The 24,046-nt window shown below is 47.9% G+C and overlaps 1 long non-coding RNA gene across 1 annotated transcript in view; it reads left to right on the top strand.

The window, feature by feature from the left end:
• Positions 1 to 16,408: 16,408 nt before the first annotated feature.
• The window catches only part of LOC137540840 (uncharacterized), a 59,849-nt gene continuing 52,211 nt past the window's right edge, over positions 16,409 to 24,046 (top strand). The window contains exon 1 of the long non-coding RNA XR_011025058.1: positions 16,409 to 16,488. This is a non-coding gene — a long non-coding RNA (uncharacterized lncRNA). The remainder of the gene's footprint in view (positions 16,489 to 24,046) is intronic.

Genomic DNA, 24,046 nt, shown 5'->3' with positions numbered 1-24,046 from the left:
GCGACGCAATCTTGCGATTTGCGTCCAACTGAAGCCTCCCACCTGAATGCTAATGGCTGCTAAATGTGGTATGGCAGGTAAAGGGTGTATGACAGTGCATCCTGATTGGCTGACGAGCACCTGCTGACGACTTAAAATGTAGCTGCATGCATGTATTGCTGTGTTCTATTGCTTGTGTGTGTCAAATTTAGCATTCAGTATGGAGGCAGTGTTGGTGGGTTTTCTGGATGTGAGAGGTCCAGAGCCTGGGTGTGAGAGGTCCAGGCCCACCTACACTCCCCTCCAGGTATCGCGCATTGGCCTTGGGGCCCCGGCCAGTGAGAGAGGTCCGGGGCCCCTGGCCATCGTGCGAACCAATCGTGTGTTTTTAAACGTTTTTTTTTCAGCTCTAGGACATGGCAGACAGGTGAGCGGTTAGGGAGGGACCCCTGTGGGAGGGATGCCTGCACGGGGCGGTCCTGCTAGCGACGCAATCTTGCGATTTGCGTCCAACTGAAGCCTCCCACCTGAATGCTAATGGCTGCTAGATGTGGTATGGCAGGTAAAGGGTGTATGACAGTGCATCCTGATTGGCTGACGAGCACCTGCTGACGACTTAAATGTAGCTGCATGCATGTATTGCTGTGTTCTATTGCTTGTGTGTGTCGAATTTAGCATTCAGTATGGAGGCAGTGTTGGTGGGTTTTCTGGATGTGAGAGGTCCAGAGCCTGGGTGTGAGAGGTCCAGGCCCACCTACACTCCCCTCCAGGTATCGCGCATTGGCCTTGGGGCCCCGGCCAGTGAGAGAGGTCCGGGGCCCCTGGCCATCGTGCGAACCAATCGTGTGTTTTTAAACGGTTTTTTTCAGCTCTAGGACATGGCAGACAGGTGAGCGGTTAGGGAGGGACCCCTGTGGGAGGGATGCCTGCACGGGGCGGTCCTGCTAGCGACGCAATCTTGCGATTTGCGTCCAACTGAAGCCTCCCACCTGAATGCTAATGGCTGCTAAATGTGGTATGGCAGGTAAAGGGTGTATGACAGTGCATCCTGATTGGCTGACGAGCACCTGCTGACGACTTAAATGTAGCTGCATGCATGTATTGCTGTGTTCTATTGCTTGTGTGTGTCAAATTTAGCATTCAGTATGGAGGCAGTGTTGGTGGGTTTTCTGGATGTGAGAGGTCCAGAGCCTGGGTGTGAGAGGTCCAGGCCCACCTACACTCCCCTCCAGGTATCGCGCATTGGCCTTGGGGCCCCGGCCAGTGAGAGAGGTCCGGGGCCCCTGGCCATCGTGCGAACCAATCGTGTGTTTTTAAACGTTTTTTTTTTCAGCTCTAGGACATGGCAGACAGGTGAGCGGTTAGGGAGGGACCCCTGTGGGAGGGATGCCTGCACGGGGCGGTCCTGCTAGTGACGCAATCTTGCGATTTGCGTCCAACTGAAGCCTCCCACCTGAATGCTAATGGCTGCTAGATGTGGTATGGCAGGTAAAGGGTGTATGACAGTGCATCCTGATTGGCTGACGAGCACCTGCTGACGACTTAAATGTAGCTGCATGCATGTATTGCTGTGTTCTATTGCTTGTGTGTGTCGAATTTAGCATTCAGTATGGAGGCAGTGTTGGTGGGTTTTCTGGATGTGAGAGGTCCAGAGCCTGGGTGTGAGAGCTCCAGGCCCACCTACACTCCCCTCCAGGTATCGCGCATTGGCCTTGGGGCCCCGGCCAGTGAGAGAGGTCCGGGGCCCCTGGCCATTGTGCGAACCAATCGTGTGTTTTTAAACGTTTTTTTTTCAGCTCTAGGACATGGCAGACAGGTGAGCGGTTAGGGAGGGACCCCTGTGGGAGGGATGCCTGCACGGGGCGGTCCTGCTAGCGACGCAATCTTGCGATTTGCGTCCAACTGAAGCCTCCCACCTGAATGCTAATGGCTGCTAGATGTGGTATGGCAGGTAAAGGGTGTATGACAGTGCATCCTGATTGGCTGACGAGCACCTGCTGACGACTTAAATGTAGCTGCATGCATGTATTGCTGTGTTCTATTGCTTGTGTGTGTCGAATTTAGCATTCAGTATGGAGGCAGTGTTGGTGGGTTTTCTGGATGTGAGAGGTCCAGAGCCTGGGTGTGAGAGGTCCAGGCCCACCTACACTCCCCTCCAGGTATCGCGCATTGGCCTTGGGGCCCCGGCCAGTGAGAGAGGTCCGGGGCCCCTGGCCATCGTGCGAACCAATCGTGTGTTTTTAAACGTTTTTTTTTTTCAGCTCTAGGACATGGCAGACAGGTGAGCGGTTAGGGAGGGACCCCTGTGGGAGGGATGCCTGCACGGGGCGGTCCTGCTAGCGACGCAATCTTGCGATTTGCGTCCAACTGAAGCCTCCCACCTGAATGCTAATGGCTGCTAGATGTGGTATGGCAGGTAAAGGGTGTATGACAGTGCATCCTGATTGGCTGACGAGCACCTGCTGACGACTTAAATGTAGCTGCATGCATGTATTGCTGTGTTCTATTGCTTGTGTGTGTCGAATTTAGCATTCAGTATGGAGGCAGTGTTGGTGGGTTTTCTGGATGTGAGAGGTCCAGAGCCTGGGTGTGAGAGGTCCAGGCCCACCTACACTCCCCTCCAGGTATCGCGCATTGGCCTTGGGGCCCCGGCCAGTGAGAGAGGTCCGGGGCCCCTGGCCATCGTGCGAACCAATCGTGTGTTTTTAAACGTTTTTTTTTTCAGCTCTAGGACATGGCAGACAGGTGAGCGGTTAGGGAGGGACCCCTGTGGGAGGGATGCCTGCACGGGGCGGTCCTGCTAGCGACGCAATCTTGCGATTTGCGTCCAACTGAAGCCTCCCACCTGAATGCTAATGGCTGCTAGATGTGGTATGGCAGGTAAAGGGTGTATGACAGTGCATCCTGATTGGCTGACGAGCACCTGCTGACGACTTAAATGTAGCTGCATGCATGTATTGCTGTGTTCTATTGCTTGTGTGTGTCGAATTTAGCATTCAGTATGGAGGCAGTGTTGGTGGGTTTTCTGGATGTGAGAGGTCCAGAGCCTGGGTGTGAGAGGTCCAGGCCCACCTACACTCCCCTCCAGGTATCGCGCATTGGCCTTGGGGCCCCGGCCAGTGAGAGAGGTCCGGGGCCCCTGGCCATCGTGCGAACCAATCGTCTGTTTTTAAAGGTAGACTCTTTGGGCAGGTTGGGGGAAGGGAGTGAGTGAGGCATAGGGGATGGCAGTTTTGAAGGGGGATAAGAGGGATAGGTGGTCATTATGAGTACCACTCTTACACCCTCAAGTGTAAAGTATGGAAACACAACGACCACCTGATAAATAATTCGGACCCAGGTGATCCCCCTTAGGCCTGGTTTAACATTGGGATCTCAAAAGGCAAATCACAATCGCCTATGGAGTGTGATTGAGTTTTTACCAAGCAATTGTGGCTCCATGTTGCAGTGATTGCGTTTTTTGAGTCTCATTCCAGAGAATGAGAATGGCATTCTAACTGCCACCGAAATGTTGCACGCAGTACACCTTTGCGACATATGCACACCGCAGGCACTGCAAGGATTTACCACATTTATTTGCTGAATACCGGCTATCAGCAAAGAGCAGAAATGCTCCCCACCAAAAGCACACCAAGTGTGAACTGGCCCTTAAGAGAATTTTATTGGTGATTACAAATTGTTGCAGCCTGCAGTGTAGAACTCAGGGGCATATTTAAAATGATTTAAATATACCCCCAAGTTCTACGTATGGCCTCCTCCTTCCCACAGCCATACCAACCCTCACCAAAAAGTTATAAAGCATAGAAGCGCAAACAAAACAAAAAAGATGCAGGCCGACAATCGTAGTTATTGAAAATTCCAATTGCACTAGCAAAAACCAGGCAATGCAATTTACATGTTCATCGCCGTGCTGTTGCTATTGGCAAAATGGGCACGATACCATTTTTTAATTGTAACGTGCCTAATACAAAAGGGCTCTAATTAGTTGATCTCCCTCTCAGATGGTTTATTATATTCTTTTTGGCAGAGTACTTTGGCTAATCCAATTGGCTAAAAGTAAATCACATTTTGGCCAATAGGATTGTAAGCCGGCCCACCATGGCAAGGTAGACTCTTAGGGCAGGTTGGGGGAAGGGAGTGAGTGAGGCATAAGGGATGGCAGTTTTGAAGGGGGATAAGGGGGATAGGTGGTCATCATGAGTACCACTCTTACAACCTCAAGTGTAAAGTCTGGAACCCATGACAACCACCTGATAAATAATTGGGACCCAGTTGGTCCCCCTTAGGCCTGGTTTAACATTGAGATCGCAAAAGGAAAATCACAATCGCCTATGGAGTGTGATTGCGTTTTTACCAAGCAATTGTGGCTCCATGTTGCAGTGATTGCGTTTTTCGAGTCTCATTCCAGAGAATGAGAATGGCATTCTAACTGCCACCGAAATGTTGCACGCAGTGCACCTTTGTGACATATGCACACCGCAGGCACTGCAAGGATTTACCACATTGCTTTGCTGAAAAACGGCTATCAGCAAAGAGCAGAAATGCTCCCCACCAAAAGCACACCAAGTGTGAACTGGCCCTTAAGAGAATTTGATTGGTGATTACAAATTGTTGCAGCCTGCAGTGTAGAACTCAGGGGCATATTTAAAATGATTTAAATATACCCCCAAGTTCTACGTATGGCCTCCTCCTCCCCACAGCCATACCAACCTTCACCAAAAAGTTACAAAGCATAGAAGCGCAAACAAAACAAAAAAGATGCAGGCCGTCAATTGTAATTATTGAAAATACCAATTGCACTAGCAAAAACCAGGCAATGCAATTTACATGTTCATCGCCGTGCTGTTGCTATTGGCAAAATGGGCACGATACCATTTTTTTATTGTAACGTGCCTAATACAAAAGGGCTCTAATTAGTTGATCTCCCTCTCAGATGGTTTATTATATTCTTTTTTGGCAGAGTACTTTGGCTAATCCAATTGGCTAAAAGTAAATCACATTATGGCCAATAGGATTGTAAGCCGGCCCACCATGGCAAGGTAGACTCTTAGGGCAGGATGGGGGAAGGGAGTGAGTGAGGCATAGGGGATGGCAGTTTTGAAGGGGGATAAGGGGGATAGGTGGTCATCATGGGTACCACTCTTACACCTTCAAGTGTAAAGTCTGGAACCCATGACAACCACCTGATAAATAATTGGGACCCAGTTGGTCCCCCTTAGGCCTGGTTCAACATTGGGATCGCAAAAGGAAAATCACAATCGCCTATGGAGTGTGATTGCGTTTTTACCAAGCAATTGTGGCTCCATGTTGCAGTGATTGCGTTTTTCGAGTCTCATTCCAGAGAATGAGAATGGCATTCTAACTGCCACCGAAATGTTGCACGCAGTGCACCTGTGCGACATATGCACACCGCAGGCACTGCAAGGATTTACCACATTGCTTTGCTGAATACCGGCTATCAGCAAAGAGCAGAAACGCTCCCCACCAAAAGCACTCCAAACACCAATAAATTACTGTGCGCGGTACAAAGTAAGTAAAAATATGGGGTGTACTGTAATATAGAAAAATTTATATGTTACGGCCAGAACCCGAAGTTTCAGGTTCTGGTCGGCCAATGTGCGAAGTGGCCACTGCGCTGCGGCCAGTGTTAGAAATGAAATGTTTCCTGATAGATGAATGTATTTTCTGGCCGTCTCGCTGCGGCCGAATGTATGAAAAGTTAATTAATTTAATGAAATTAAGACGGCAGCAATGTAGCCGCCGGCTTCCTCTCTGCCTCTCTCTCCTCCCCCCTGCCTCTCTCTCTCTCCTACTGGCAGCCGGGGGGGGACACGCGTGTCCCCGAGAGTCGTTCGTCGCAGCAGGGAATCCTGCCGTTCTTGCAGAGCGGGTGTTGGCACAAGCAATGTCTGCAGCCTTCCCCGCTATGCTTCCCTGGTGTGACGAACGACTCTCGGGGACACGCGTGTCCCCCCCGGCTGCCAGTAGGAGAGAGAGGCAGGGGAAGGAGAGAGAGGCAGAGCTGAAGCCAGCGGCTTCATCTGCTACATTTGCCGCCGGCTTAATTTCATTAACATTAACTAACTTTTCATACATTCAGCGAGACAGCCAGAAAATACATTCATCTTTCAGGAATCATTTCATTTCTAACACTGGCCGCAGCGCAGCAGCCACATTGGCCGGCCAGAACCCGAAGTGGCCAGCCAGAACGCGAAGTGGCCAAACTTCAGGTTCTGGCCGTAACATATACACCAAATATAAACACACTGGCTCAAAATTCAGACTTGGTAGAAAAAGTAATTACAGTGACAAATGTTACATGATGAATAAAATGTATAACACATTTCAAGACACAACATGTTGAGAGAGCCTTGTCCTTGTGAGTTTACTATCTATGGGAATTCGGGGGATGGTGTAGTAAACAACATGTATACCAAGAGGTGATGTGTTTTTAGGTTTGCTAGTGAGGAGCACAACTTGGCCAGAGGCTGATGTGGGAGTGGCGTAAGTTGTAGTGTGTATACTTGTTGGAAAATGTAGCTATCAAGTGTGATGCTTTTTTCAGGACCATATACTAGCACAGAGTAATAATTCATAGCAGCAATTCATAGCTGTTGCATGAAATAACTGGAGAATTGTTGCCACCCTGTCATCCTATAAATTGTAACACCAGATTACTATCAAGTGTGACCATGTTTCAGGGCCGTATACAGTCACGCTCTGTCAGTCAGTTGTAAATGGTGGTGAGAAATGACTTTGCGGTACCTCTCCCATTTGTAGAGCTGCAGGACTGTCTTACAGGATGTATACTCTGCAGAATCTGGCACCTGGCCTCCAGTACTGCAGAGTGACCAGGATCTGCTTTCCTTTCCGTCCTCTTCCCCAATGTGCATGCATACTAGAACAGCAGTGAAAAGCACCACCTGAGAGGGCGTGGACCAGAGGTTCCCAGCATCCTCTATCTATACCCAGCTGAGTATTGTGAGGTCATCAGGTAATCCTGACCAGGGCAGTTTCTAGGCAAAAATACACTCAGGGCGAGGGTGTGAAAAGTGCACCCCCTCCACGTGGAGCCAGGTATAGGGGCCTGCAGTATAGGTTAGCAAGGTCTAGTTGCACTAAGTATAGGTAGCCAACTATAAGTCCCCTCAGTATAGGTAGCTAGGCATAGGTGCCCCAGTATAGGTAGCCAGCTATAGGTCCCCACAGTATAGGTTAGCCAGGTAGGTGCCTCCAGTATAGGTATGCAGTATTGTTGTCCCGGCATAGGTTAGATAGGCAGGTGTCACCGCTATAGGTTAGATAGGTAGGTGCCCCCAGTACAGGTTAGCTAGGTGGGTGTCTCCAATATAAGTAGCCAGAATAGTTGCCCCAGTATAGGCTAGCTAGGTAGGTGCCCCCAGTATAGGCTAGCTAGGTAGGTGCCCGCAGTATAGGCTAGATAGGTAGGTTCCCCCAGTATAGGTTAGATAGGTAGATGCCCCCAATATAGGTTAGATAGGTAGCTGCCCCCAGTAAAGGCTAGATAGGTAGGTGCCCCCAGTACAGGTTAGATAGGTAGGTGCCCCCAGTATAGGCTAGATAGGTAGGTGCCTCCAGTATAGGCTAGATAGGTAGGTGCCTCCAGTATAGGCTAGATAGGTAGGTGCCTCCAGTATAGGATAGATAGGTAGCTGCCCCCCGTATAGGTTAGATAGGTAGGTATGACAAAAAAGGGAGCCTCATATACAACGTATCAAAAATATTTTTTATTCAAAAAGCATAGTGTGAATAACCCCCCCTGCCCAATTTAAAACCATAAAAATGGCTGCGGTTCCCATAGAGGATGGTAGGCCTAGCGCTAGATGAATTTGGAGTGCACTTCTATTATTCAAGCATAAGCAACAGTTACCAATAGCGTATTTCTTCTGGATCCCCTTTATGTACACTCAGGATGCTAACAATCCTTGTGATGTTCTCTATAGGTATCCAGGTCATGTGCCATATGTCATGGATAGCATATGATGAATAGACTTCAGCCTCTTACTTTAGCTCCCCTTTTTATATGCAGAACATCCACAGCAATTTTTCTAAGCAGACCGGCACTTGCCGGGACTCACCTGTCCTTTTGTATAAGTGTATTACGCTATAATGGCGGGTACTTCCGGCACTAGCAACGTCCATATGCCAGGTTCCCTTGCGTGCCACTCGTCTGCCGCCGTCCGTTTATGTGCACCGGCTACTTCAGCTGTTCGGGCGTTTTGAAGCAGGAACCAGGATGCTGGGAGGAGAGAGCGAGGCCGTACACCGAGATCCGTCACATGACCGTAGCCTCACGTGACGCATTTCACCCGGCGTCGGGTTTCTTCAGACAGGTAGGTACCTGCAATATAGGTTAGATAGGCAGCTGCCCCCAGTATAGGTTAGATAGGTAGGTACCAGCAATATAGGTTAGATAGGTAGCTGCCCCCAGTATAGGTTAGATAGGTAGGTACCAGCAATATAGGTTAGATAGGCAGCTGCCCCCAGTATAGGTTAGATAGGCAGGTACTTCCAGTATAGGTTAGATAGGTAGGTGCCCCCCAGTATAGGCTAGACGGGTAGGTGCCCCTAGTATAGGTTAGATAGGTAGGTACCCCTGTATTGGTTAGATAGGTAGGTGCCCCCAGTATAGGTTAGATAGGTAGGTACCTGCAATATAGGTTAGATAGGTAGGTGCCCCCAGTATAGGTTAGATAGGTAGGTACCTGCAATATAGGTTAGATAGGTAGCTGCCCCCAGTATAGGTTAGATAGGTAGGTACCAGCAATATAGGTTAGATAGGCAGCTGCCCCCAGTATAGGTTAGATAGGCAGCTGCCCCCAGTATAGGTTAGATAGGTAGGTACCTGCAATATAGGTTAGATAGGTAGGTGCCCCCAGTATAGGTTAGATAGGTAGGTACCTGCAATATAGGTTAGATAGGTAGCTGCCCCCAGTATAGGTTAGATAGGTAGCTGCCCCCAGTATAGGTTAGATAGGTAGATGCCCCACAGTATAGGCTAGATAGGTAGGTGCCCCCAGTATAGGTTAGATAGGTAGGTGCCCCCAGTATAGGTTAGATAGGTAGGTACCCCCAGTATAGGCTAGATAGGAGGCTGCCCCCGTATAGGTTAGATAGGTAGTTTTTCCCCGGATAGGCTAGATAGGTAGGTGCCCCCAGTATAAGTTAGATAGGTAGGTACCTCCAGTATAGGCTAGATAGGTAGGTGCCCCCAGTATTGGTTAGATAGGTAGGTGCCCCCAGTATAGGTTAGATAGGTAGCTACCCCCAGTATAGGCTAGATAGGAGGCTGCCCCCGTATAGGTTAGATAGGTAGTTTTTCCCCGGATAGGCTAGATAGGTAGGTGCCCCCAGTATAAGTTAGATAGGTAGGTACCTCCAGTATAGGCTCGATAGGTAGGTGCCCCCAGTATAGGTTAGATAGGTAGGTACCCCCAGTATAGGTTAGATAGGTAGCTGCCCCTAGTATCAGCTAGATAGGTAGGTACCCTCCTCCCCATCATGGAGGGGGGAGTCAGCCGAGGGGAGAGCGACCCAACCTCTCCCTTCCTTCCTCTCCCGGGCTGCCCTCCGTGCTCCCCCTTTGATGCAGAGTAAAGCGCAGCAGGAAGCAATGTAGAGAGCAACAGGAAGCAATGTAGAGCGCATCTGCCTGTGTTCCAATCGCCGGTCACTAGCCGCTGGTCTCCTCCTCTGCATAGCCGCTTATACACACACTATACTTCCTGCTAAACCAGTACCCCCAAACAAGAAGTATAGTGTGTATAAGCAGCTATGCAGAGGAGGAGACCAGCGGCTAGTTACCGGCGATTGGAACTCAGGCAGGTGAGTTGCTCTCTACATTTTCAATTTCACCGTGATGTTGCGCTCAGTCCTCAAGCTCCTGTGTGGCTGCTGACTATGCACAGAGACAAGTCCCAGTGAAACAAATGCAATCAATTAGACGTGCCAATGGTCCACACACGCCCAATTCAGATTGTGTTTTTATTTTTAAGGTCTCACAGACAAGAGGGTCTCCTCATAGTGAGTATTGCCTCAATACAGTACACCCTAGTGCCAACACACACTGCGTGAGGGTAATAGCTATCACCAAAAGGCAGGAGATCACCCCCCCTCTCAATCCCCACTCACCGGATGGCTTCTTTTAATAATTACACATCAAACATTTCATTCCGGCTGCACATGAAGATCTGAAGAGATGCACACCCCGCTGAAGGTCTAATGAAGATGTGCCCAGGCTGCTCGATCACCACTCGAGTACATATAGCAAAGAAGTAAAGCCGGCACCATCAAAGCTCTTTTACTTTTTATTAAAGACTGTCATACATAACAGCGACGTTTCGGAGCAGATGTTATGCTCCTTTATCAAGCTATGGCAGTCTCAAAGTGTAAGTTTTCAACAGTAGTTTATATAACACACCCACATTTTAAATTCACCAATTGTAGGCTATCAAAACATAATAGACCAATCCCCTGTCTCCACACAAGGGAGGACCTGATGGGGAACTATGCACGAAAATGTAGGAGCCAATGGAGAAAAGGAGAACTCACCTGCGTCATATGCAATCACACTCCACATCCGCATCACGCCAGGTCTGCCCCACAGCTCGGCGTCACAGTGATGGAACCACTCCCACCAGTCGCACGGACCAGATGGGAAACTGAGCGTCGAGTAGGCGGTGCTACAACGTCACATGGACGTTGTCAGGGGAACAGTGAAGACGCCACGGAGAGAGCCCCGTGCGTCTATCAAACCAGTGGATGACGTCACTGTGGTCCTGGCCAATCAGGTGGCTCCATGGTCCACCAATTGGCCGGCACGCTGTTACACCACATGGCTACGTGTAGACCAGCTTACACGTTGCCATAGCGATGTACACGCCGGGGCAGAGATGCGGATGTAGAGAGGAACACACAGAGCATAAACAGCCCAGAATAGCCACCGCGCAGCAGCAGTCACCGGGTCTCATCCAAACACAGCACATCACTTGATCTCTATAGTCCAGATTAGGAATAAAAATCAAACCACAGACATTAAGGGGAAGAATGCCCAGAAAAAATAAAAGAAAAAAGATAAAAAAGGATATGATCTTAAGATGAGATCAGTTGTAAAAAAATCTATTGTTGCAAAAAATTACAAGGAATCACAAAAGGGGCAATAGATCGTATTCACGATTCATGCCCCGTGGTTCCAAAGTGTCAAGAACACGTATCCAGTGAGCCTCGCGGCGTAACAGTAGCCTGTGTCTATCGCCAGCCCGTTTTAAAGGAGGCACGCTGTCAATAATTTGACAGCGTAACTGACTAACAGAATGGTTAACTTGGGCGAAGTGACAGGCCACTGGTTGCTCCACCAGGCGTTCCCGGATAGCATGTTTATGAGCAGACAGTCTAATCTTGAATTTTTGAGTAGTCTCCCCCACATAGAGAAGGCCACAAGGGCACTTCAATATGTATATCACATATTGGGAATCACAGTTATAGATACTCCTAATCTCAAACTTGGTACCCAATCTAGGATGAGTGAAAAAGTTGCTCCTGATAACTGAGTTGCAGTGCACACAATTAAGGCACGGATACATGCCTCTCCTAGAGCCCCCACATTTTTTGTCAGAAGGTTTAATTTCAGCGTGTACAAGTTTATCCCTGAGTGTAGGGGCCCTTTTGTAAGAGAATAAAGGCGGATTCTGGAACTCAGGGACAGCGGGGAGCGACTGCGAAAGAGCACCCCAATGTTGCTTAATAATTCTCCCAACTCTTCCGGCTGCACATAAAATAAACTGGTATGTTTGCATATCACAATACCCATCCGCCGACACCGGTCACCTCACACATGCCCAGGCCGCGTCTGGTTCAGTATTCAGTTTGTGTGCGTCCTCCAAGCTCCGCCCTACGCATTTCGTCAGGATTGTGACTCAGTCAGGAGGACGCACGCAAACTGAATACTGAACCAGACGCGGCCTGGGGATGTGAGAGGTGACCGGTGTCGGCGGACGGGTGTTGTGATATGTAAACATACCAGTGTATTTTATGTGCAGCCGGAATGAAATGTTTGATGTGTAATTATTGAAAGAAGCCATCCGGTGAGCGGCGATTGAGGGGGGGGGGGGTGATCCCCTGCCTTTTGGTGATAGCTATTACCCTCACGCAATGTGTGTTGGCAGTAGGGTGTACTGTATTGAGGCAATACTCACTATGAGGAGACCCGCTTGTCTGTGTTTTTATTTTTAAGGTATCACAATCTTAATTGGGCATGTGTGGACCATTGGCGCCACTAATTGATTGGATTTGCTCTCTACATTGCTTCCTGTTACTCTCTACATTGCTTCCTGCTGCGCTTTACTCTGCATCAGAGAGGGAGCATGGAGGGCGGCCCGGGAGAGGAAGGGAGAGAGAGGTCGGGCCACTCTCCCCACAGCTGCAGCTCCCCCTCCATCACTGCGCCCCCCTCAGGGTGGCCACACGGCCCTACAAAACGGGCCTGATCCTGACTCTATGGAAGGAGTTAATAAGCCTGAGGTAGAGAATATAACCTTGTGAGCCAATCATAACCATAAAGAAAAAGTAATATTAATAAGCAGAGATAAGATGGAACTGTGCCCCATTGTAGAATGGAATCTCCACTTTCACACATATCATACTTGATCAGATATCAGATACTTGACTCAGATGCTTCCAGCTAGTTGTTATGCCTGGTACATACACACCATGCAATTTCCCATCTGATAGACGGGTCCAAACGATGATTTCTGACAGGTCCAATCTGATCTGATTTCTGATCATGTTTCTGATGCATTTTTTGTAGAAGTTTTTGGAAAGTTTAATTGGAAAAACGATCTGAAATCAGATCTAATCTGTTGGAAATTATCAATTCGATCCGTCCATCTGAAGGAAATTGCATGGTGTGACCCAGGCATAACACCTATAGGATGTAGTCTTCCCAGTGAGTAAATCCTGGTACACACTTTCAATTATGATTGGCCAATCACTAACTAACCTTACCAAAATGCACTATGGGAGCCAACAGATATTGGATTTAATGAGCAGATTGTGCAGGTAAACAATCACACTACATATAGCTAGGTTCACACTTGGTCCGTTAACATATCTGTGGCTCTGTTTTTCAGGCCGGATCAAAACTGGAGCTACGGATACCAGTGTTAAAGATGGCAGTTCTCTTCACCCATAAAAAAAAAACGGATCTGTCTGCGTTCAGGGGGACCCGTTTTTAAAACCTGAACGGACGGTCCGTATTTGCAACATTTTCAAGGACCCCAACTAGCTGGAGGGAGAGCGGGGACGGGGGACCCAGGTGAGGGGGGAATGACCCCCCTCCCCACTGACGTTTCCATGGACTGGAAACGTCACCTGTGGCTTTATCCTAGCCTCTGTTTTGTTTAGAGAAAAAAATAAAAAAGGACCCTTTTAAAACGGATTTGATCCTGAACTGACAAGTGTGGACCTAGCCATAGGTGGTAATTGGTAAGTTATTGGCCAATCATAATTGAAAGTGTGTACCAGGCTACTAAACATGTCAAACGTTCCATCGTTCTGCCATGATTGGCCTGCTTGGTGTTAGTAGTTTTCAGATCATCAAATCATTATATTTGTGATCTGTTTATATAACTTTCTATTTGGCTACTAATTACCATAATTTCTGTGAACAGATCACAAATATGATTTGATGATCTGAAAACTACTAACACCAAACTGGCCAATCAGGAATCCACAGTTATGGTTACTAATGCACTTAAGGGGCCCATACAGTGGTTGATTTCAGCGATCGATCGATCAGAAATCGATTCTATCAAATTCCCCATTCGATCGATTTGCGGCCAAGTTCGATCGATTTGATCTATCTGACAGGATCGACCTAAATTTTCCATCCTGTCAGATAGATCAAATCGATCGAAAATTGGCCGCAAATCGATCGAATGGGGAATTTGATAGAATCAATTTCTGATCGATGACCCATAGAGTTGCATTGGCTCTAATGGTCCAATAATGAGTGAGTTTACTATCTATGGGAATTCGGGGGATGGGGTAGTAAACAACATGTATACCAAGAGGTGATGTGTTTTTAGGTTTGCTAGTGAGGAGCACAACTTGGCCAGAGGCTGATGTGGGAGTGGCGTAAGTTGTAGTGTGTATACCTTGCATTGGATTTAATGGTTCAATAATGCATTTAGATTGATTTTCAATAGATTTCAGGAAATCTGTTCCTATTGTGTGGCACATCAGATAGATTCCTGTCAGATTGGACTTGACAGGCATCTGCCATAAATCTATCTGATGGTCAAATCTGCTGCAAATCTATAAGTGTATGGCAACCTTTACACTCAGCTCATACTTAGTGCTTAAAACTGACTGAGGCTGGGTGCACACATAACAGAGTGTGAAAGGTTGCGTTTTCTGTCATGTGTGGGGTTTTTTGTGTGTGTTTTTAGTACGTTTGCGGTTTTTCCTTGCAGATGCGTTTTTCAAGCGTTTGTGTGCATTTTTATGCATTTGTGTTTGGTATATACAAAACCCATATGTGTTTTGTATGCGCTTTTCAATTGCGTTTTATGCTAATCCCTAGGAAGACAACAGGAAGCGGAAATACATAAGAAAACAATTTTTTAAAATAAAAACGCATATAAAAGCGCATGTAAAATGCAAACATAAAACATAAAAAATGCATACCATTGCGTTCCCATTGACTTTCATTATGTGTGTTTTTTAATATTATGCAACAAAACCTGAATTTTAAAAACGCATGTTTGAAAACGCATATGCGTTTTTATATGCATTTTTCCTGCGGCCCATTGACTTCCGTTCTGCAACGTTAGCGTTTCTGCTAAGTGTGCACCTAGCCTGTATGTTCTCTATTCCATATACTTATTCTTCCTACATGCATCCTCTATGTATAACCAGCTGAGTACTGTGAGGTCATCAGGTAATCCTAGCATTCTCTATACCCAGCCGAGTTTATTGTGAGGTCATCAGGTAATCCCAGCATCCTCTATACCCAGCCGAGTATTGTGAGGTCATCAGGTAATCCCAGCATCCTCTATACCCAGCTGAGTATTGTGAGGTCATCAGGTAATCCCAGCATCCTCTATACCCACCTGAGTATTGTGAGGCCATCACGTAATCCCAGCATCCTCTATACCCAGCTGAGTATTGTGAGGTCATCAGGTAATCCTAGCATCCTCTATACCCAGCTGAGTATTGTGAGGTCATCAGGTAATCCAAGCATCCTCTATCTGTACCCAGCTGAGTATTGTGAGGTCATCAGGTGGGAAAAAACAGCTATAACTGATCAGTCAAGTTTTCATCTGGAAAGACAATTTACAGCATGTCAGGACTGTTTGCATGTAAATGATAATGTATTCTGTACTAGGGATTTGATTATATTTTCTTTTCATAATTCACGCTGATGTAATGCTTCCTGAGTGAGGTTTGTTGACTTTTTTGTATATATGGACTTTGCTTACCTTTTCAATAAAACGTTTAAACAAAAAATACACACACACACACATATATACATATATATATATATATATATATATATATATATATATATATATATAGCCATCATTTCTTATGTCATTTGGTATATCTGCTTACATCGCTTTTTCTCTGGCTGCTATATATATATATAACGCTTTCATTAATATATTTGCTGTATTAAAATCCTTATGTGACTCTATGATTGATGTTTAAATAATAAAAAGAATAATTACTAAAACATTCCTTCCTTCCGTTGCAGCATCGGAGCTGCGATCAGCGGCAGAGGTGCCCCTCGGCTCGGCGGTCTCTAGGCGAATGCCTCGCTCCCGCAGCGGAGCTTTATACAGCCACAGAGCGGACCACGTTGAGAACACACACAGCCACCGCGTGCCGCTGCGCCACATTTGTGTTTCTTCTCCCGCCTCTTCGCGGGGTTTTCAGGCGATCGGTGACCCCCAAACCCGGGACCACCCGCATGTCTCCATCTCCGGACTCCGCCCCGAAGACCCGAACAGGAATCCCGGAGGAATGCCGCCGCTTTCATGTGGAAATCATACGATCCATGGGCGCCCCCTGGCGGTCACAGCGCCAGCGGTGTGAAGACGGCTGTTCGGGGGCAGATTGCGGGGGTGAGAGGGGGCAGAGAGGAGAGATCGCTGCTGGGGGTGGAGGAGGGCTCTCTGATAGACAGGTGTAATGCTATTTGGGGCCTCCAGGGGGCGGTGATGGGGAGTTATGAGCAGTTTAGTGTGATTGGAGAAGCACAAAGCCTGTCACGTGACCCCGGAGCTGTCGGCACTGGAAGCACAGATGCGGCTCCGTCACGTGCAGAGGGGAGGGGCTCTGGCACATCCCCCCCCGACCCCCACATGCCTTTTTTTACATACAACAAAGGTGGCTGCAAGAAGCCACGCCCCCCGCCGCGAGAAGCTCCGCCCCCCTATCCAGGACACTTTGGAGAGGCAGGCAGCCCTGACAGGAATTTGGGATCAGGTGAGAATGTGCATCCCCCATTGCAGCACCCTCACTGAGCTCCACCCCCTTCCAACTAACTTCTCCTTTATCCACACACCGACACTGACCCCTCCCCCCACCTGCACCCACAGTACTTTCTCCCTCAAGAACCCCCCCCCCACACACACACACACACACTGACCCCTCCTTCCACCAATCAACACACACTGATCCCTCACCCCCCCCCCCCACCCCACCCCCAAAACCCACAGTAACTTCTTCCTCATCCAACACACACACCCCCTACACCCACACTGGCCTCTCCCTCCACCAATCACCTACACTGACCCATCACCCCCCCCTAGAACCCACAGTAACTTCATACCCCCCCCCACACACACACACACACACACACCCACACACACACACACTGACCTCACCCTCCACCCACACTAACCTCTCCATCATCCACACTGACCTCTCCCACCCCCCACAATCCACTCTAACTTCTCCCTTCCCTGACAATCATACTGACCTCTCCCTTCCCCGACAATCACAATGACCTCTACCTTCCCCCACCCCCTACACTAACCTGTCCCAACCCCCGGAACCCACACTAACCTCTCCCTTTCCCGACAACCACACTGACCTCTCCCTTCCTCGACAATCACACTGACCTCTCCCTTCCCCCACCCCCTACACTAACCTCTCCCACCCCCCAGAACCCACACTAACTTCTCCCTTCCCCAACAACCACACTGACCTGTCCCTCCCCCGACACCCACACTGACCCCCGCCCAGCACCCATCCTGACCTCTTCCTCCTCCCAGCACCTACACTGAGTTCTCCCTCCTCCAGCACAAGTGGCATAGGAATCTCCATAGGAGCCATAGTAGCTGCTATGGCGGCCTTAGCCAAGGGTCCTATTCTCTTTACCGGCGATAGGGGGGTCTGCTGCGAGCCTCATGGAGACCCATGGCGGTCTACCTGAAGTGTACAGCTAGCAAAGGGGGGACATTTCACCCTGGGCCGGCTGCACTAATGCAATAGAAAATACAGCTGTAACACCGCGACCACTCGATTAGCTCCGCCCCCTCCTCTGTACCTTTCCACCTGGCTGTCATGCCTCTTTGTTGCTTTCTGTGTTGGGTGCCAGGGATGTGATGCTCCTGTCATGCTCCTGCTATTTGCTGCTGTAGTGCTGTGCTCCGCCCCTCCGTCCTGGAACTTTCAATCTGGAAACCGTGGCGCAAGTGCCACATGTAACATTGCTGCATTTTCCCTATGGGCTAAAGTGCTGTATTTTCCCTATGGTCTAAAGTGCTATATTTTCCCTATGGGCTAAAGTGCTGCATTTTCCATATGGTCTAATGTGCTGCATTTTATATATTGGCTAACATGCTGCATTTTATATATGGGCCAATATGCTGCATTTTATATATATGTTACGGCCAGAACCCGAAGTTTGGCCACTTCTAGTTCTGGCCGGCCACTTCGGGTTCTGGCCGGCCAATGCGCGAAGTGGCCGCTGCGCTGCGGCCAATGTTAGAAATGGAATGATTCCTCTGAGGTTAATGTATCTTCTGGCCGCAGCGCAGCGACCAAACGTTTAACAACTTAGTGAATTTATTGCAATTCAGCCGGCGGCAATGTAACAATTCAAGCCTCCGGCTTTTTTTTTTTCTGCCTCTCTCTCTCTCTCCTCTTATGGGCAGTCGGCGGGGACATGCGTGTCCCCGGGAGTCGTTCGTGGCGCCAGGGCAGCAGAGCGGGGAGGCTGCAGACATTGCTTCTGCCAGCACCCGCTCTGCAAGAACAGCAGGATCCCCCTGCCGCGACGAACGACTCCGGGGGGACACGCGTGTCCCCGCCGGCGGCCCATAGGAGAGCGAGAGAGGCGGGGGGGGGGGGGGGGAGGAGAGAGAGGCAGAAAAAAAAAAAGCCGGCGGCTTGAAATGTTACATTGCCGCCGGCTGAATTGCAATAAATTCACTAAGTTGTTATACGTTTGGCCGCTGCGCTGCGGCCAGAAGATACATTAACCTCAGAGGAATCATTCCATTTCTAACATTGGCCGCAGCGCAGCGGCCACTTCGCGCATTGGCCGGCCAGAACCCGAAGTGGCCGGCCAGAACTAGAAGTGGCCAAACTTCGGGTTCTGGCCGTAACATATATACTAACATGCTGCATTTTATATATGGGTCAATATGCTGCATTTTATATATGGACTAACATGCTGCATTTTATATATGGGTCAATATGCTGCATTTTGTTTATTGGCTAACGTGCTGCATTTTGTATACGGGCTAACGTGCTGCGTTTTATATATGGGCTAACGTGCTGCATTTTGTATACGGGCTAATGTGCTGCATTTTGTATACGGGCTAACGTGCTGCATTTTGTATACGGGCTAACGTGTTGCATTTTGTATACGGGCTAACGTGCTGCATTTTGTATACGGGCTAACGTGCTGCGTGTTGTATATGGGCTAACGTGCTGCGTTTTGTATACGGGCTAACGTGCTGCGTTCATTATACGGGCTAACGTGCTGCGTTTTGTATACGGGCTAACGTGCTGCGTTTTGTATACGGTCTAACGTGCTGCGTTTTGTATACGGTCTAACGTGCTGCGTTTTGTATACGGTCTAACGTGCTGCGTTTTGTCTACGGGCTAACGTGCTGCGTTTTGTCTACGGGCTAACGTGCTGCGTTTTGTATACGGGCTACCGTGCTGCATTTTCCCTATGGGCTAAAGTGCTGTATTTTCCCTATGGTCTAAAGTGCTGTATTTTCCCTATGGGCTAAAGTGCTGCATTTTCCATATGGTCTAATGTGCTGCATTTTATATATTGGCTAACATGCTGCATTTTATATATTGGCTAACATGCTGCATTTTATATATGGGCCAATATGCTGCATTTTATATATATATACACTAACATGCTGCATTTTATATATGGGTCAATATGCTGCATTTTATATATGGACTAACATGCTGCATTTTATATATGGGTCAATATGCTGCATTTTGTTTATTGGCTAACGTGCTGCATTTTGTATACGGGCTAACGTGCTGCGTTTTATATATGGGCTAACGTGCTGCATTTTGTATACGGGCTAATGTGCTGCATTTTGTATACGGGCTAACGTGCTGCGTGTTGTATATGGGCTAACGTGCTGCGTTTTGTATACGGGCTAACGTGCTGCGTTCGTTATACGGGCTAACGTGCTGCGTTTTGTATACAGGCTAACGTGCTGCGTTTTGTATACGGGCTAACGTGCTGCGTTTTGTATACAGGCTAACGTGCTGCGTTTTGTATACGGTCTAACGTGCTGCGTTTTGTATACGGTCTAACGTGCTGCGTTTTGTATACGGGCTAGCGTGCTGCGTTTTGTCTACGGGCTAACGTGCTGCGTTTTGTCTACGGGCTAACGTGCTGCGTTTTGTCTACGGGCTAACGTGCTGCGTTTTGTATACGGGCTACCGTGCTGCGTTTTGTATACGGGCTAACGTGCTGCGTGTTGTATACGGGCTAACGTGCTGCGTTTTGTATACGGGCTAACGTACTGCATTTTGTATACGGGCTAACGTACTGAATTTTGTATACGGACTAACGTGCTGCATTTTGTATTCGGGCTAACATGCTGCGTTTTGTATTCGGGCTAACGTGCTGCGTTTTGTATTCGGGTTAACGTGCTGCGTTTTATATATGGGCTAACGTGCTGCGTTTTGTATACGGGCTAACGTGCTGCGTTTTGTATACAGGCTAACGTGCTGCGTTTTGTATACGGTCTAACGTGCTGCGTTTTGTAATCGGGCTAACGTGCTGCATTTTGTATTCGGGCTAACGTGCTGCATTTTGTATTCGGGTTAACGTGCTGCGTTTTGTATACGGGCTAACGTGCTGCGTTTTGTATACGGGCTAACGGGCTGCATTTTGTATACGGGCTAATGTGCTGATTTTTGTATACGGGCTAATGTGCTGCGTTTTGTATACGGTCTAACGGGCTGCATTTTGTATACGGGCTAACGTGCTGATTTTTGTATTCGGGTTAACGTGCTGCGTTTTGTATACGGGCTAACGTGCTGCGTTTTTTATACGGGCTAACGTGCTGCGTTTTGTATACGGGCTAACGTGCTGCATTTTGTATATGGGCTAATGTGCTGCATTTTGTATATGGGCTAATGTGCTGCATTTTGTATATGGGCTAACGTGCTGCATTTTGTATATGGGCTAACGTGCTGCATTTTGTATATGGGCTAACGTGCTGCATTTGTATATGGGCTAATGTCCTGTGTTTTGTATATGGGCTAACATGCTGCATTTTCTGTATGGGCTAACATGCTGCATTTTATATATGGTTTAAGATGCTGCATTTTCTATGTGGGCAAACATGCTTCTTTTTGTATATGGACTGCATTTTCTATATGGGCTAACATGCTCATTTTATTTTTGGGCTAGCCAACTTATTTTCTATATAGGCAAATGTGCTGCATTTTCCGTATGGTCTAACGTGCTGCATTTTATATATGGGCTTACGTGCTACATTCTCTATATGTGCTAACATGCTGCATTTTCTATATGAGCTAACATGCTGCATTTTATATAAGGGCTTACATGCTGATGACCTGGCGTTACCCGGGTATGTATTTGGCTGGTGTTGGCTCTGCCCACTTTTTCTAACCCTAACACACAATTACTCAATGACCAAGTTTGTGAGCTTTGTGGTCTTTGGCATCAATAATTTGCATTGAAATGAAACAAATCTGATTGACGGTGGCTCCACCCCTTTTCTGAATTTGATCCCCAGTCACCCAATGACCAACTGTACCAGGTTTGAGGTTTGCGCCATTAACAGTGCAAGAATGGCAGCAATTAAATATTCCCTGTGAAAATCAATAGGTGAATTCTGATTGGCTTTTGTAGGCTCCACCCACTTTTCTGAATATTAATCCCAGTCACCCAGTGGCCAACTGTGCAAAGTTTGAGAACCCTGCTATTACCAGTGTAAGAATGGCTGCAGTTTACATTTTCCCAGTGAAATTTGTATTTGTCTCCGCCCACTTTTTGGTTATGGGGATAAAAAGTATCCTATATGTTATTTCAGGTAATATACTATGTGTGTGCCAAATTTCATTCAAATTCCTTCAGCCATTTTTGCGTGATCGAGTAGCAAACATCCGAACTTCCCCTTTTATAATATTAGTAGGATATGCTGCATTTTATAGATGGTCTACATTTTCTGTCTGGGCTAATATGCTCATTTTATGTGTGGCCTAATCTTTTTAACTTCTATATGGGCTAATGTGCTTCATTTTCTGTATGGGCTAATGTGCTGCAATTCATATATAGGCTGCTGTTTCTATATGGATTAACCTGCTTATTTTCTATATGGGCTAACATGCTTCATTTTATTAATGGGCTGCATTTTGTTTATGGGCTAATGTGCTGCTTTTTATATATGGACTGCATTATGTATATGGGCTAACGTGCTGTATTTTCCATATGGGCTAATGTGCTGCATTTTCCATATGGGCTAAAGTGCTGCATTTTCCATATGGGCTAACGTGCTGCATTTTCCATATGGGCTAAAGTGCTGCATTTTCCATATGGGCTAAAGTGCTGCATTTTCCATATGGGCTGGTAAAAAGAGTGGCACTCATATAAAGCAGGGATATGGGTGCCAAAGCCTCAAAGGATCCTCACACCTCTGGATCCAATTCGTGTAGTAGAAGTATTGGAGGCTGACACTTCCAAACGTGAAAAAAGCTCTTTATTGAAGCATTAAAATTAGTGGTAATACAGCTGTATTACCACTAATTTTAATGTTTCAATAAAGAGCTTTTTTCACGTTTGGAAGTGCCAGCCTCCAATACTTCTACTCTTCCATATGGGCTAACGTGCTGCATTTTGTATATGGGCTAACGTGCTGCATTTTCTATATGGGCTAACGTGCTGCATTTTCCATATGGGCTAAAGTGCTGCATTTTCCATATGGGCTAAAGTGCTGCATTTTCCATATGGACTAAAGTGCTACATTTTCCATATGGGCCAATGTGATACATTTTATATATGGGCTGCATTCGGAGAAGTGATTTTTAGCACTGCTAGATTTGAGCGCAGCCGGCGCCACCATAGACTATTATAGGAATCACATCACACAGCGCTCAGTGAGTAACGTTGGCGCTGTCAGAAGACAGAGCCGAAGTTGCTTAAATCACACAATAAATCGGCCTCCAGCAATCGCTGGAAGCCAAATTATATCATTCCCCCCTATCCATGGCGGCCTGGAGGAGGAATAGTAATTAACACGGCCCGGACTTGTGCAGAAGCAGGATCAGCCAGGGCCGGCCCGCTCATGAGGCGGGGTGAAACTTTTACCTCAGGCGGCAAATTTCTAGGGGCGGCATCCGCCCGTCGGAGGGTGCGGGGAGCCGGCCGCCCAGCTGGAGGGGTAGCGGGCAGGACGGGGGTATTGGGCCTAGCGGCGGGGAGGGGGGTCGGACCCCCCCTCCATCGCCTGGGTCCCCGTCCTCCGCTCCCCTCCAGCCTTAAATACATCAGAACTAGCGCAACTCGTAAGAAGCAGTGGGCGGGGAGGACTCACGTCTTCCTCGCTCGATCCAGCGTGCGCTCCACTGACGTCACTTCCTGCACGCCGCCCACTGTATTGTAAATGGACGGCGCTGCAGGAAGGGACGTCAGTGGAGCGCACGCTGGATCGAGCGAGGAAGAGGTGAGTCCTCCCCGCCCACTGCCTCTTACGAGTTGCGCTAGTTCTGATGTATTTAAGGCTGGAGGGGAGCGGAGGACGGGGACCCAGGCGAGGGAGGGGGGGGGGGTCCGACCCCCCTCCCCGCCGCTACGCACAATACCCCCGCCCTGCCCGCTACCCCTCCAGCTCGGCGGCGGCAGCAATAATTTTTTTTAAAATTTGCCTCAGGCGGCAAAAAGTCTCGGGCCGGCCCTGGGATCAGCTATATACCTGCTGTGTCCTGTGCCCAAGTCTACCGGGCTGATTTCACATGTATGCACTACATTTTCTATACTGGCTAATGTGCTGCATTTTATGATATGTGAGATGGGCCCCTGTATTGGAGGGGGGGGGGGAGGTTAGAAGCTGTGCCCCCACAGCTCTGGAACCCCCTGCAGTCACTGGGGCTGCTCTCTGTGGTTACACCTCTGGTATAGATATTGTGGGGACTGCTTGAGTGTCCTGAACGTAACTGCACAACACTTATAAAGCATATACAGTATATTAGAATCTTGCTGCTCAAATAAATTGTTCAAGTAGTCTGAAGTGTGTGTCCAGGTGCCCCCAATGTTCCTGGCATTCCCTTCAGCCATTGCACACTTTAGGTCAGCATTGTCTGACAGTTATCTTCTATTGTTTTTCCTACACCTCCAGCTCACCCCTTTTCCCCTCCCCTTTCCATACAACAGAACAGGCTACTCAGCAGATAGCCCGCTAGCATGCCTATACAGAGATCATTCCTAAATTACCACCTTGAAGTAATGTTTTTTATGTGAATGGAGTCATTCATATTTTAATAATATTAATCAACGTTTATAACAGTATTGATAAATTAAATGTTT

Source organism: Hyperolius riggenbachi, chromosome 12 (genome assembly GCF_040937935.1).
Source record: "Hyperolius riggenbachi isolate aHypRig1 chromosome 12, aHypRig1.pri, whole genome shotgun sequence".
Lineage (NCBI taxonomy): Eukaryota > Metazoa > Chordata > Amphibia > Anura > Hyperoliidae > Hyperolius > Hyperolius riggenbachi.
This window is presented reverse-complemented; position numbering and strand designations above follow the sequence as displayed.